The 12,832-nt window shown below is 44.5% G+C and overlaps 2 pseudogenes; one reads left to right on the top strand and one right to left on the bottom strand.

Moving 5' to 3' along the window:
* Positions 1-209: 209 nt before the first annotated feature.
* On the top strand, positions 210-3,376 carry LOC121138662 (annotated as a pseudogene).
* An 8,285-nt stretch (positions 3,377-11,661) lies between these two features.
* Positions 11,662-12,632, bottom strand: LOC121138663 (annotated as a pseudogene).
* Between the last annotated feature and the right edge of the window lie 200 nt (positions 12,633-12,832).

Here is a 12,832-nt window from a genome sequence, read left to right as displayed (position 1 = left end):
GGGGTCCTGTGAGAGCAGGCTTAGAGCAAAAGACTTTGCTTGCTCTGTGCCGTTTGTGCATGGACGTCCCGGTCAGCACGTATCTCCCTGCTTCTTTTCCCTTCCAGGGTCTCCTGTAAGTCATGAAATAGACTTGGTTTCCTCAGCCCCCAGATCCCCCACCTTCCTGCGTTTCCCCGGGGCAGATCGCACAGGTGGTGTTTAGCAAGCCACAAGCAGCACAAATGAACAGGCCTTCTCAGCCCAGCCAGCGCCTCTACTCTAGCGGGGCCCCGCCCCCGAGCAGTGCAGACTCCCGAGTGCACAGTGCAGTCCCTGCCCGTCCTGGCCCAGCTGTCCATGTCTACCCTTCTGGATCCCAAGTAATGATGATCCCTTCCCAGATCTCCTATTCAGCCTCCCAAGGAGCCTAGTATATCCCTGGAAAGGGGCGTTCTACGTATGTTGTCCCAACACCAAACACTGCAGTACCCTGTGCAGCCGGGAGCCCCGGGTGCAAGCCCTACAGAGTTTAGGGCCTATGCTGGTGCCTATCATCCAGCCCAAGGTGTGCAGCAGTTTCCTGCTAGTGTGGCTCCTGCCCCAGTTCTGATGAACAACCACCCCAGATTGCTCCTAAGAGGGAGCACAAAACTAACTGAATCTGAGACCCAAACCAAGGAGGGAAGGATATCACAGAACAGATCATGTCTGGGGCTCGCACTGCCTCTACACCCACTCCTCCCCAGACGGGAGGCGGTCTGAAGCCTCAGCCTAATGGGGAGTCCCCTCAGGTTGCTGTCATTATCCGGCCAGATGACCGATCACAGGGAGCAGCCATTGGGGGTCAGCGAGGATTGTCTGGCCCAGAGCACAGCCAAGGCACAGAATCTCAGCCTTCATCGCGTTCTCCAAACCTATCACCAACCTCAATATTGGGGCCAGGTTCTGAGTCTAATCTTGGAATCCTCTCTATTCCTGGGGACACTATGACAGCGACGATGATACAAATGTCTGTAGAAGAGTCGACTCCCACCTCTTGTGAAACTGGAGAGCCAATATGCCTGTCTCCAGAGCCCACTCTTACTGAACCCATACTGGAAGCAGAAGTGACGCTCAGCAGACCCATTCCAGAATCTGAGTTCTCTTCCAGTCCTCTCCAGGTTTCCACCGCCCTGGTGCCTCATCAGACAGAAACTCATGAGTCCAATGGCATGGTCCCATCCGAGGATCTGGAGCCAGAGGTGGAGTCGAGCATAGAGCCAGCTTCTCCTCCTCTTTCAGCTTGTGCTTCTGAGTCGCCTGTGCCCATTGCTCCAACTGCCCAACCTGAGGACCTGCTTAATAGAGCCCCCTCGCCTCCACCCGTGGACTTAAGGCCAGTCAGGGAGCCAGAGGACAGGCCAGGGAGGTTTCTTCATCCACGGCACAAGACACCATTCTTTGCCACAACACGTGTGGCCGCAGCCACCCAAGTGGCAGTATCTGTGCCAAAGAGGAGGCAGAAATTTAAAGAGCTAAATAAGAAGGAGGCTGTGGCTGACCTTCTGGATTCCTTCAAGGAGGTGGACCCAGCAGTACCAGAGGTAGAGAATCAGCCTCCCACAGACAGCACCCCAAACCCAGTCAGAGGGCAGCACTGCACCCCCACAGCCTGAGGAAGCAGATGAAACCCGGGACTCTAAGGAAGACAAAATTCACAGTGCTGAGAACATCCAGCCTGGGGAAGAGAAGTACGAATACAAGTCAGATCAGGGGAAGCCTCTGAACCTTGAGGAGAAGAAGCGCTGTGACAGGGACTTCTTGCTGGGCTCTCAGTTTATCTTTGCCAGGTGCAGAAACCAGAAGCACTGCCCCATATCCCCGATGTGGTCCTGGACAAGGCCAATAAAACACCACTTCAGCAGCTGGATCCCTCAGACTACCTGGCATAAACTGTGGCCCAGATTTCACTCCATCCATTGCCAACCTTGGCCAACCAACCCTCAACAGCAGGGCCCACGAAAGGAAACGCGCAAGATCATTTCATCCATGATAATGACTGAAGACATAAAACTGAACAAGGCCGAGAAGCCAGTAGCAAACGGACAGCTGCTGATGAGGATCGAGGGGAAGAGGATGCCGATGGAAGCAAAACCCAGGACCTGCTCCCCAGTGTGTGCTCCATCCTGAACAAGCTGTCACCCAGATGTTCCGGCAGCTGATGAAGCAGGTGACACAGCTGGCAACTGACACGGAGGAACGCCTCCCAGGAGTTACTGACCTCATCTTTGAGAAAGCCATTTCAGAGCCCAGTTTCTCTGTGGCTTATGCCAACATGTGCCGTTGCCCCATGGCGCTGAACGTGCCCACTACAGAAAACCATCAGTGACTGTGAGCTTTCGAAAACCGTTGTTAAATCGACGCCAGAAGGAATCTGAGAAAGGCAAAGATGAGGACGAAGTTTTTGAAAAAAGCAAAACGAGATGGATGAAGCCGCTGCGACAGAAGAATGGGGACGCCTGAAGGAGGGACTGGGAGAGGCCGGGACACAGCTCGATGGTGCTCTTTAGGGAACATCACAGTCACTGGAGAGTTATTCAAGCTGAAGCAATAATGCATGACTGTGTGGTCAAACTGCTTAGGAACCATGATGAAGAGTCCCTGGAGTGCCTCTGTCGCCTCCTCACCACTATTGGCAAAGACCTGGACTGTGTAAAAGCCAAGCCTCGAATGGATCAGTATTTCAACCAAATGGAAAAAATCATTAAAGAAAGGAAGACCTCATCTCCAATCCTTTTTATGTTGCAGGATGTACTGGGTCTTCGGCAGAGCAATTGGGTGCCTCACCGAGGGGATCAGGGTCCCAAGACTATTGATCAGATCCACAAGGAGGCTGAGATGGGAGAGCCCCGAGAACACATCAAGGTGTAGCAGCGAATGGCCAAGGGCTGCGACAGGTGTCAGCATGGCACTCCAGGCCTGCCCATCAGCCGTCGCCTTCCCCTTGTGGGTGATGGTGGCTGGAATACTGTCCCCATTAGCAAAGGCAGCCGCCCCAGTGACACCTCACGTCTCACCAAGATCACTTAGCCCAGTTCCATGGATTCCAGCAACCAGCTCTTTGCACCGGGAAGGCAACTGAGTTGGGGCAAGGGCAGCAGTGGGGGCTCAGGAGCTAAGCCCTCAGACACAGTGTCAGACGCTACTCGTCCACACCTTGAATTGCTTTTCTGCTCTTCAGCAAGCATTACCCACAGAGAACACAGACAGCAGGCGTGCTGTACAGAAGAGTAGCTTAAGCCAGGAACGAGGTGAGAAAGCCTGGGACCAGGGATACAACTTCCCATTGCCTTTGATAAAGAGGAGACTGATCACAATCTGCACTGAGCTGGCGAAGGACAGCATGGCATGTTAGTGTGCAGGGTGACAGGCACAGGGAGGAAGTGGGGGTGGGGTTTGCCAGAATTGGTAGGACACAAAGAACAGTCAGTAAACATTTAACCTTGTGGAGGAAGCAGCCTGAGAGAAATTTGGGGGTGTCCATGAACACGAAAAGGGAGAGCAACACTCCTAAGTGGTCAGAGATTATCAGAAATAAAACCAGTCATAGTGTGCTTCCATAAAAATACATATTGGTTTTTCTGATTGCTGTCATGTTTTTTTCCAAATGTATTTTGATTATCTTGATTAGTAAGATTGTCTTTTGTATCCAGAGAGATTGTAGGTAGCTAGCAGAATGCCCAAGACATAATTAGTGGTTTGGAAGTTTTAACTCCAACCACTAATCAGTCTCTGAGGTGGGGACAGGAGCTGGAGTTTGAGCTAATTTCTAGTGGACAGGGATTAGAATGCTCATGTCTACCTAAGGAGATGTAGGAGGAAAACAGAATTCCACCATTAGCCATGTGACTTATTAGAGGCACATACAGATCATACAGATGAGGTAATAAAAGGTCGGTTTACCACACCGCTAAACACACCCACTTTAGGCATGACTAAAGTTGTATACGGACGTAGGCGGTGAACTACGTCACTAGCCAGGGCCACTTTTGGGCATGGCTAGGGGCATTACGGAAGAAGGTATAAAAGACTGAACAACGGAAGTCTCGGTCTCTTTTCCCAGCTTTCGGCTTCCAGTTCGGTGGTGGAAAACTACTCGGCTCATCTGGGTTACTTGTTTGATCTCTTGTGAGTAATTTCTACAATAAATACTTATTTTTACTTTCAGTAAGTGTGCCGTTTATCCTTGCAGCATCAAGGAGACTATTACACAGTGTTGTAGGTAGCACCGTAGAGCCTCTATTGGTGAACATTTTAAAGTTCTGTGTGGGTGGGCTGCTCAGAAAGGGCATGGAAGGACTGTGTGGTATTCAACCCTCAACCCTGGCTCCATGCATCCTTTCCATTCTGCTCGACTGAAGTTGTATTCTTTATAATGAAGCAGTAAATGTGAACAAAAGGATTTTTTCTGAGTTCTATGAGCAATCCTGGCAATTTAATAAGGCTGATATGGGGTCATGGGAATGTAGAATTTTTGTGAGGTGGGCAGTCTTAGTGATACTGGGCTCCTTCACCTTGGAGATCTATGCTAAAATGGGTAGTTTGTGTCAGAGATGAATTAAATTGTAGGCTGGTGTCTTGAGAGTTGGATTTTAGTTTGTGTGAAGAAAATCTCCATGTGTTTGGTTCAGAAGTGTGAGGGAAAAGTAGACCAGCCCTACTTACAACAGAAGGCAGATCCCTTGAACTAAGACATTGGCAGTGGATGACTGTATTGGAATGTTGCTTGCTCTGCTAAAATTCATGCTTGAACACAGTCCCTAATGTAACAGAATGTAGCCTTTGGAACTGATTGGTCAAGACTCAAAACCGAGGTTAAGTTCCCTTACAAAAAAGTTTGCAACAGGGAGTGTACCTCTGTTCTCTGACTTTGCCTACTACAGGCTGCGATGCTCTTTCTTTCGGGTGTTTAAGGTAGTATCGGGGGATGGGAGACAGTCTTGCCTCAAGAGCCAAGTTTGACAGCATCTTACTCCTGGACGCAGTCTGCAGAGCTGTGAGGATCACATTCCTTCTATAATGCCAGCCTCTGGTACCCTGTTACTGCAGCACAAATAGACCAAGAACTGATTCGTCTTCTCTCCCATTTACCAGCTTGTCCTTATAGGAAGTGAGTCTCGAGAAGGAAAGAAGCCCATTTAATTATAGACAAGCACTGATGAGCACTCAAGAAAGACAGTATAAGAAGAGTAAAAAGAAGGAAGAAAATTCCCTGGAAAATGTGTTTTCACAATAAGAAAACACAACCAATGCAACCAATAGATGAGCCAAATCAAATGACAACAAAGCAAGCAGATATGCTTTATGGGAAGCCTTTTCTCCCTCTACCCGTCTCTCTTCAGAGCTCAGAAAAGAAAAAACACATTCCCTCAGTAATACAGATTTTGTTTTAGCTTTATATAGCTTAGGCTGACCTCAGAGTGGCTATGTGGCCAAGGCTGTCCTTGAACCCTTTATTCTCTTCCCTTCTCCAGTGTAGTACCATCAGTATCACCACAACCTGTTCAGAAATGACATTAAACTAAAAACAGGAAACAGTAGATGTTATGAAAATTAGTAAGATGGAAATAGAGTATGATACACATTAGGAAATTAATCAATTTTTAAAAAAGTGTAAGGAAAGTGGGCATATGGAGGACACCCACATGCCTGATTATTGTCACTCGGCCTGGGTGGGTAGAAGAGAACCATGGGCCTGACCAATGACACATTGCATGGAACACTTGCAAGTAAAGCTGATTGGACAAAAGGGACAAAATGGACACACTGCAGCTCCCAGTGCCATTAATCCAAATGTAGAGGTGATGGACAGATGGGAAAGAGGGAAGAGCACTGTGTTTGGTTTGTCTGTTTTTTATTGTTGTTTTGTTTACTTTTCGTCAATGTTTTTATTTGTATCTCTACTTCTGTTAAAATTTTACTTTGGTGGAGCTGGTGGGGATGCTGCAAGGGTGAAGGGTGGTCATGGAGGGACTGGGAAATGAATGGGATTGGAGTACATGATGTATAACTCCCAAAGAGTCAGTAAAAGTTATGTTAAAGTCATTAGCAAAGAATCCAATAAAACAAACTTTTAAGAATAAAGTGAGACTATCTGGTTAGACTGGGAAAACCAAACACCCTCCCCCCCAAACAAACCAAAGTCAGGAAATAAATTACTAACAAACTTTTTTTGGTGTTTACGAGACAGGGTTTCTCTGTATTGTTTTGGAGGCTATCGGTCCAGCCCAGCCTCGAACTCACAGATAACCGCCTGCCTCTGCCTCCTGAGTGCTGGGATTAAAGGCATGCACCACCTCCGCCTGGCACTAACAAATCTTTTAAATAGAAGTAGTCAGTGCCTGTAGGGTGCTATGCAGTTGGTAGTCTTAGAGTGGGGTACTGTGTCCGTTTGTACTCCCAAGAGTAGAGTCAAGGAGCCTCTTAATTGGGCAGAACTTTCAGATGAGAAACAGAATCTCTAGTCTTGAAGATGCGCTTCTAGCAGAGGACGATGAAGGAAGTGGCGGGAAGCGAACAGCAGACAAGCAGTGCACAGGTCGAATACAGCTCAGAGAAGACAAGAGTGCAGCAGTGAGTAAGACATGTGTGATTGTCAATGTTTGTCATTGGACATCTGAAAGATGATGGGCTGGAGCAGAGGGAAGATGCAAGAATGGTAAATAATCCTGTTGGTGTGTTTTACGTAAAGCAGTGCACAGGTTGAATACAGCTCAGATAACAGGGTAAAGAGACAAGAGTGCAGCAGTGTGTGAGACATGTGTGATTGTCAATGTTTGTTACTGAGCACCTGAAAGATGATGGGCTGGAGCAGAGGGAAGATGCAAGAATGGTAAATAATCCTGTTGGTGTGTTTTACGTAGTCCAAATGTAAAATAGTAACATTTAAGATGGCAAATAATCCTGTATATGATTCCAAATATAAGCACTATCAAAATATTGATACAGTCATATGATATGAAATATAAGCAAAGAAGATTTAGCAGTATAGTGTTGTGGGGCATCTACCAGAGAAGACAAGGATTTAAGCCAAGAGAAAGTCTTTACTAGCTGCCCAGCAACTACACTGGGTGTTCAGGTTCCCAGCCCATCACTGAGCCTTTCTCAGGGTGAACTTTTAAACACAAAAGCATATTCTGGGTTGAGATTGCTCAGTAGGAAGAGCAGTCACCCAGAAATGGGGCTACAGAAGCCAAAAAGCCAGGTTAGTGCATCCTGCACTATGGACAGTGAGGGCAGTAAGTCTTTGCTTTCCATTTTTGGCTGCTGTGGCTCTCTAGGGGTTGAGTTTTATGGAATGAATAGTACTTTCATCATGGAGTTAGTTGTGCTAAGGTCTGGGGCCTACTAAAGTCTGGGGGTCCTGTTACATAGTAAAAGAGTAACATCATAACCAATGTGTTTTATTACCTTAAGACGTTCTGATATTCATAGTATACACTTAAGATGATATGTAAAATTTTACATAAATTTAAGGAGAAAATTTACATTATGTCTATAGATACTGGAAGAACATCTGACAAAATCTAATCTAATCTAATCTCCATTTTTAAGAGACCTCAAAGGGGAAATTAATGCACTCTATGTTGCATTTATGTGTAGAAATGTGTATGTACAATATTTACACATTTTCACAGATATGTATACATTTGTGTATCACAATCACCCAAATCAAGTTTTGCAAATGAAGTACATTTTCTTACTAGAGCCAGGAATAGTTATAGGGATTCTTTTTTCAACACTAGCATCTGCATTGGCACCATTAGAATACTTAGACAAGATAAACTAAAAAATTTAAAATTGTAAGACTACAAACAGAAAAGACTGAATACCCAGAAGGTTCTTGGCTAGGGAGACGGCTCAGTAAGGAAAATACTTACCTTTCTAGCTTGAAGAACTGAGCTAGATTCCCTTACGCATTCACAACAGCCTAGTGTGGTTACCTGCGGGTGGGGTGGGGACAGAGAAGCAGCGGACAGGAGGAAGCATGGGGTTTGCAGGACAACCAGCTTAGCTGACTTGGTGAGTTCCGTTTTAGGTCAGTGAGAGATCTTGTCATCCACCTCCCTGCCTCTGTCCCCACAAAAAAATGTAAAAAGTAAAATAAGAAAGAAAGAAGGAAAGGCACCTGTGGTTGGTTTCTGGTCTCCATCTTATGCACACGCATGCACGCACGCGCACGCACACACACACACACACACACAGCACTCATCTACACACCCAGAAGTGCACACACATCTTTATACACTCACAGACACACACACACATAAGTGCACACACATGTTCATACACACACACATATAGACACTCATGGACACACTCAGAAGTGCACACACATCTTCAGACACTCAAAGACACACACACAGAACTCATCTACACACACATAAGTACACACACATCTTCATACACACAGACAAACACACACACACAGACACCCATCTATACATGCAGAAGTGCACACACATTTTCATACACACACATAGACACTCATGTACATCCACAGAAGTGCACACACATCTTTATACACTCACAGACACACACACACAAGTGCACACACATGTTCATACACACACACATATAGACACTCATGGACACACTCAGAAGTGCACACACATCTTCAGACACTCAAAGACACACACACAGAACTCATCTACACACACATAAGTACACACACATCTTCATACACACAGACAAACACACACACACAGACACCCATCTATACATGCAGAAGTGCACACACATTTTCATACACACACATAGACACTCATGTACATCCACAGAAGTGTACACACATCTTCACACACAGAGAGATACACACTCACAGAAACTGGAAAGTCCCCAAAGAATCAGATGAAAAATGATTAGAAAGTTCATAAAGATATTAGAATGTGAAAATAATTTGCACAAATAAATCACTTAAGTCTACTAAATAAAAGATTGGAATGTAGACTAGATTCTGCTTACAGTAGTGGTAGAAAGACAAATTATTTCAAATCATTTGAATGTAGCTTATACGGGCGTACAACTTATAGGAAACTCAGAAATGGCACAAAGGTCATTAAGTTGTGTGAATCTGGTGCATCTTTCTTTGCTTTCAAGTTTTTTCCAAGTTGCTTTTAGTTGTTTTTAAGCGCCTGCATGTCTAAACACACACACACATATGCACGCCACACCTGGAAACAACAACAGTGATTGTTTCAATATGTTCTGCTCTGTCAAAGCTGTGACCACATGCAGGCATTTAGGCTTCATCCTGAGCAGCTAAAGGAGAAAGCAAGAAACTTAAGAGATGCTGGGTATACCCTTTCTGTTCCGTTTGTTTGTACCAGAGACAAACGAAGTTTTGAGAAGTTGGAGAGATGCAGAATTGTAAATGGAGTGATCATTGCACTGCAGTTCAGAGCCAAATTAACCAAACTACAAAACACACACACACACACACACACACACACACACACACACGGAAACTTGGCAACTCCGTGCACACTGCATGCCGTGTAACCCATTTGCTGTGAGGAGGTGAAGTTCCCTGTCCCTCTCTGCGTGGCCCGGGGCCCATCCGTAGGCACAATAGTCTGGCTCCTGGTGTGTTGACACATTCCAGCCTCTCCTACAGCTAGGACTACCTTCGGGGTGTGTCTTGATGCCAACAACCTTGTAGTCTGAGCTCCACGACCCAGAGTGAGCAGAGACACTTGCTCCATCTCAGGAGTTTAGGTGCTGCCTCATTTGGCTTCTCCTGTACATACTCAAAGTAAGGGGGAAGATCCAAGAGCAGAATGCACAAATGAGACAGCTCACAGAGCAAACGACTTCAGAAGATACTCTCTGGAACTCCAAACGAAGTGGTTCACGGCTCGACACAGAAAGCCATAATGTAGATTCAGGTAGTGACATACCTTTAATGGCAGAAGGCCCTTCCTAACTAAAAACATTTCTGTTTCTTTCATGGATTGCAGTATGGGACAGGGCAGGGGAATAATTGCTCAGTGGAGAGTGAGGGATTATTATGCATCCTCTATGCATATTTAATAAAACATGATACATTGGGTGTGGAGGCTCACTCCTGTAAATCCCAGTGATCCAATGTCTGAAACTGTGAGTCTCAGGCCAGCCTGAGTCACAAAGCAAGTTTTAGATCAGCTTGAGACTCCTGAAATTAGACTGTGTTTCAAAAAGCAAAGACAAAGATAAAATACAGAATTGGTGACAGACAATTGTAACTTTACCTGTATGTAAAACTTAACATAGACAAAAACTGGTTGGTTAACATATAACATCAATTTCCAGAATGCTAGTGCATGTTCATAATATTCCATTTACTCCGTAACACATTATTTTTAATACTGTGGAAATAAGATTTCATATCATAAATATAATGTACTATGTCTTTATGATTTTGTGATTACATTAAAATAGAATAAATGCTAATTGAAAAAGACTAAAATAATCAATACAAATGTTGTTAGTGTAAAAAGTCCTATGAGAGTAAAATAATAGTAGAAACAACAAGAATCCCATTATGTCTAAGCATAAATTCAGCACAGGGAAAAGACTTGTGACTGGAAGGTATATAAATTCAGGTTTCATTGACAGAAATGGGACATTATCCTCACTTAGACTGCACTTGAGAGGGTGTGGAGTGTAAGAATGTAAGAAAACATTTCAAAGATGTGGGGTGTCTGATTTGGAGCCCCCAAGACCTGGCCTGTGGTGGTAGTGTTTTGGATTTTTTTGGTTACATATTGATTTTATTCAGGCTTGTCAATTAAGAAATACAAACAAGAGACTCTTAGTTGCTTCTACAGGTCCAATTTTTCCTTACAGAAGCTGTTAAACACAGCTCTGAAATAGTGGAGTACAGTCAGCAAGAGATTTGGGTAGAGCATTAATGCATCTGAAATCTACAATTTTATATTTACTTCCTTTGGTGCCTTGTACAGTACACTGTTAAGGATGTTACAGAATAGAGGAAAATACCACAGCAAATAGTTCTAGTGACAACTTACTAATAAACAAGTTACAATGTGATGATGGTGAGTGTTTCTTTTCATTTTGTGATTTTTACAGTTAACTACAGCCTTTATACTCCACACATAAAATAAAACATACTGAACATAGCAGGTTAATAGAACAGAAAAATCAAGAGAAGTCTGATTTCAGATTTTCAATAAAAAAGCAAAAATATGTAATGCAACAGCTGTTCAACTTGCAACTCTAATAGGCCCCAAACAAAACAGCCCTGTATAAGTTTTTCCAGCACACAATCCAGTAGAAATGGTCAACTGCAATCAACTAGGAATTGATGTGAACAGAGCCTTAGAACAGAAGTCATATTGCTTCCCTGCCTCCTTTTACAGTGGGAGGCACAGGTAGCAGGAGATACAAAAGTCAAAGGAATAAGAATTTTAAAGAAAAATTCCCAAAGTTGCTGCTGTTTGGGATAGAAAGGAAGACAGTATTTTACAAATGTTGAAAGATTGCAAAGCATTAACACAATTCATTCGCTATCACTCCTACTTGAAAGAATAGAGATCAGCATCTTATTATATAAAACTGTACGTTCAGAACTGTATCCAGGTTCACCAGAAACTATGGATGTAGTTTTAGGCTTTATCAAAGAAAACAAGTTCAGTTCAGATCATTAGATACTATATATGTAGCCTGGATGGTATCTAGAACTGTCCCCCTGAACGGCAGTAAACTAAACAATAGCATGTTAACTCCAGAGGAAGCTTAAGGATTGAAGATTATGCACAGCTAACTAGATCTCCCCTGCTTCATGCTCTTCAGAGCTCCTCCTGTCTTCTGATCTGCTATTAGCACTCTCATAAGACCGCTTCTTATCTTTTCGATCTCGGTCACGAGGTAATCTGTCTCTTGGACTCCTGTCTCTGTCACGTGATGCTAAGTCTTCTTGGTCTCTGAATCTTTCTTTTGAGGATCTCCTCTTGGATCGCTCTCTGCTCCGATCTCTGGAACTGTGCCGACTTCTCTGGTGGCTGCGACTGCGGCTGCAGCTACTAGGAGACCTGAGGCGATGTCGTTTCTCCCGAGACTTGGATCGAGTCCTTCTCTTGCGTTCTCGAGACATGGAGTGAGATCGGTGTCTGCGATGCTCTCTAGATCTAGATCTTCTCCGTTTCTCCCGTTTCTCTCTCTCCGTCTCTTCTATCGTTTCAGACGTTCCTGGTTTCTTTTCTCCTGCCTCTCAGCTTCAACTCCTTTTAATTCTTCGAGTTTTTCTCTTATTTCAATAAGTCCCAGGTGCAGTTTACCCCCAAAATGGTCAGCAAGTCGCCTTTCATTATCATGAAGACCTAAATATGCAGAACAGACTTCACAGACTCGAAGTTTCTGCTGCTGGAAACTGGAAACTGGCATAGGATTCCGATAAACTTCCTCTGCTTCTCTTTTCTTTGCTCGTGCCTTTTCTACTTCATCCGTGACTTTCTGAGATTCCTCCACGTTTCCTTCAGCTCCTACTTGTTCCACTTTGGCCAACAATTTACCTATTTCTTCATTTAACTCACGAACACGCCTGCCTTTGCTGCCACTTCAACATTTATCTCTTCTTGAGTTTCTGCTAATCTTTTCTTAGAGGCCGACACCTGCAGGAAGCCATCAAACCCCCTAGCGAGCTCTGATGCCTCTCGCCACCACCGCTACCATGACAGGAGCCTGTTTTGGATATTTTAAAGGATGTCATATGAGAAAGTTGATGTCCCATCCCCATGGAACATTTATTGCTGGCTCTGGGCTTACTGAGGAAAACAGAAACTCAGTGCATTAGTAATTAGTAATAATAATT

The sequence above is a fragment of the Mesocricetus auratus genome, unplaced genomic scaffold (assembly GCF_017639785.1).
Source record: "Mesocricetus auratus isolate SY011 unplaced genomic scaffold, BCM_Maur_2.0 contig_8833_pilon_subseq_1:30078_obj, whole genome shotgun sequence".
Lineage (NCBI taxonomy): Eukaryota > Metazoa > Chordata > Mammalia > Rodentia > Cricetidae > Mesocricetus > Mesocricetus auratus.
The sequence above is the reverse complement of the archived record's forward strand: the minus strand, read 5'-3'. Positions and strand labels throughout refer to the sequence as shown.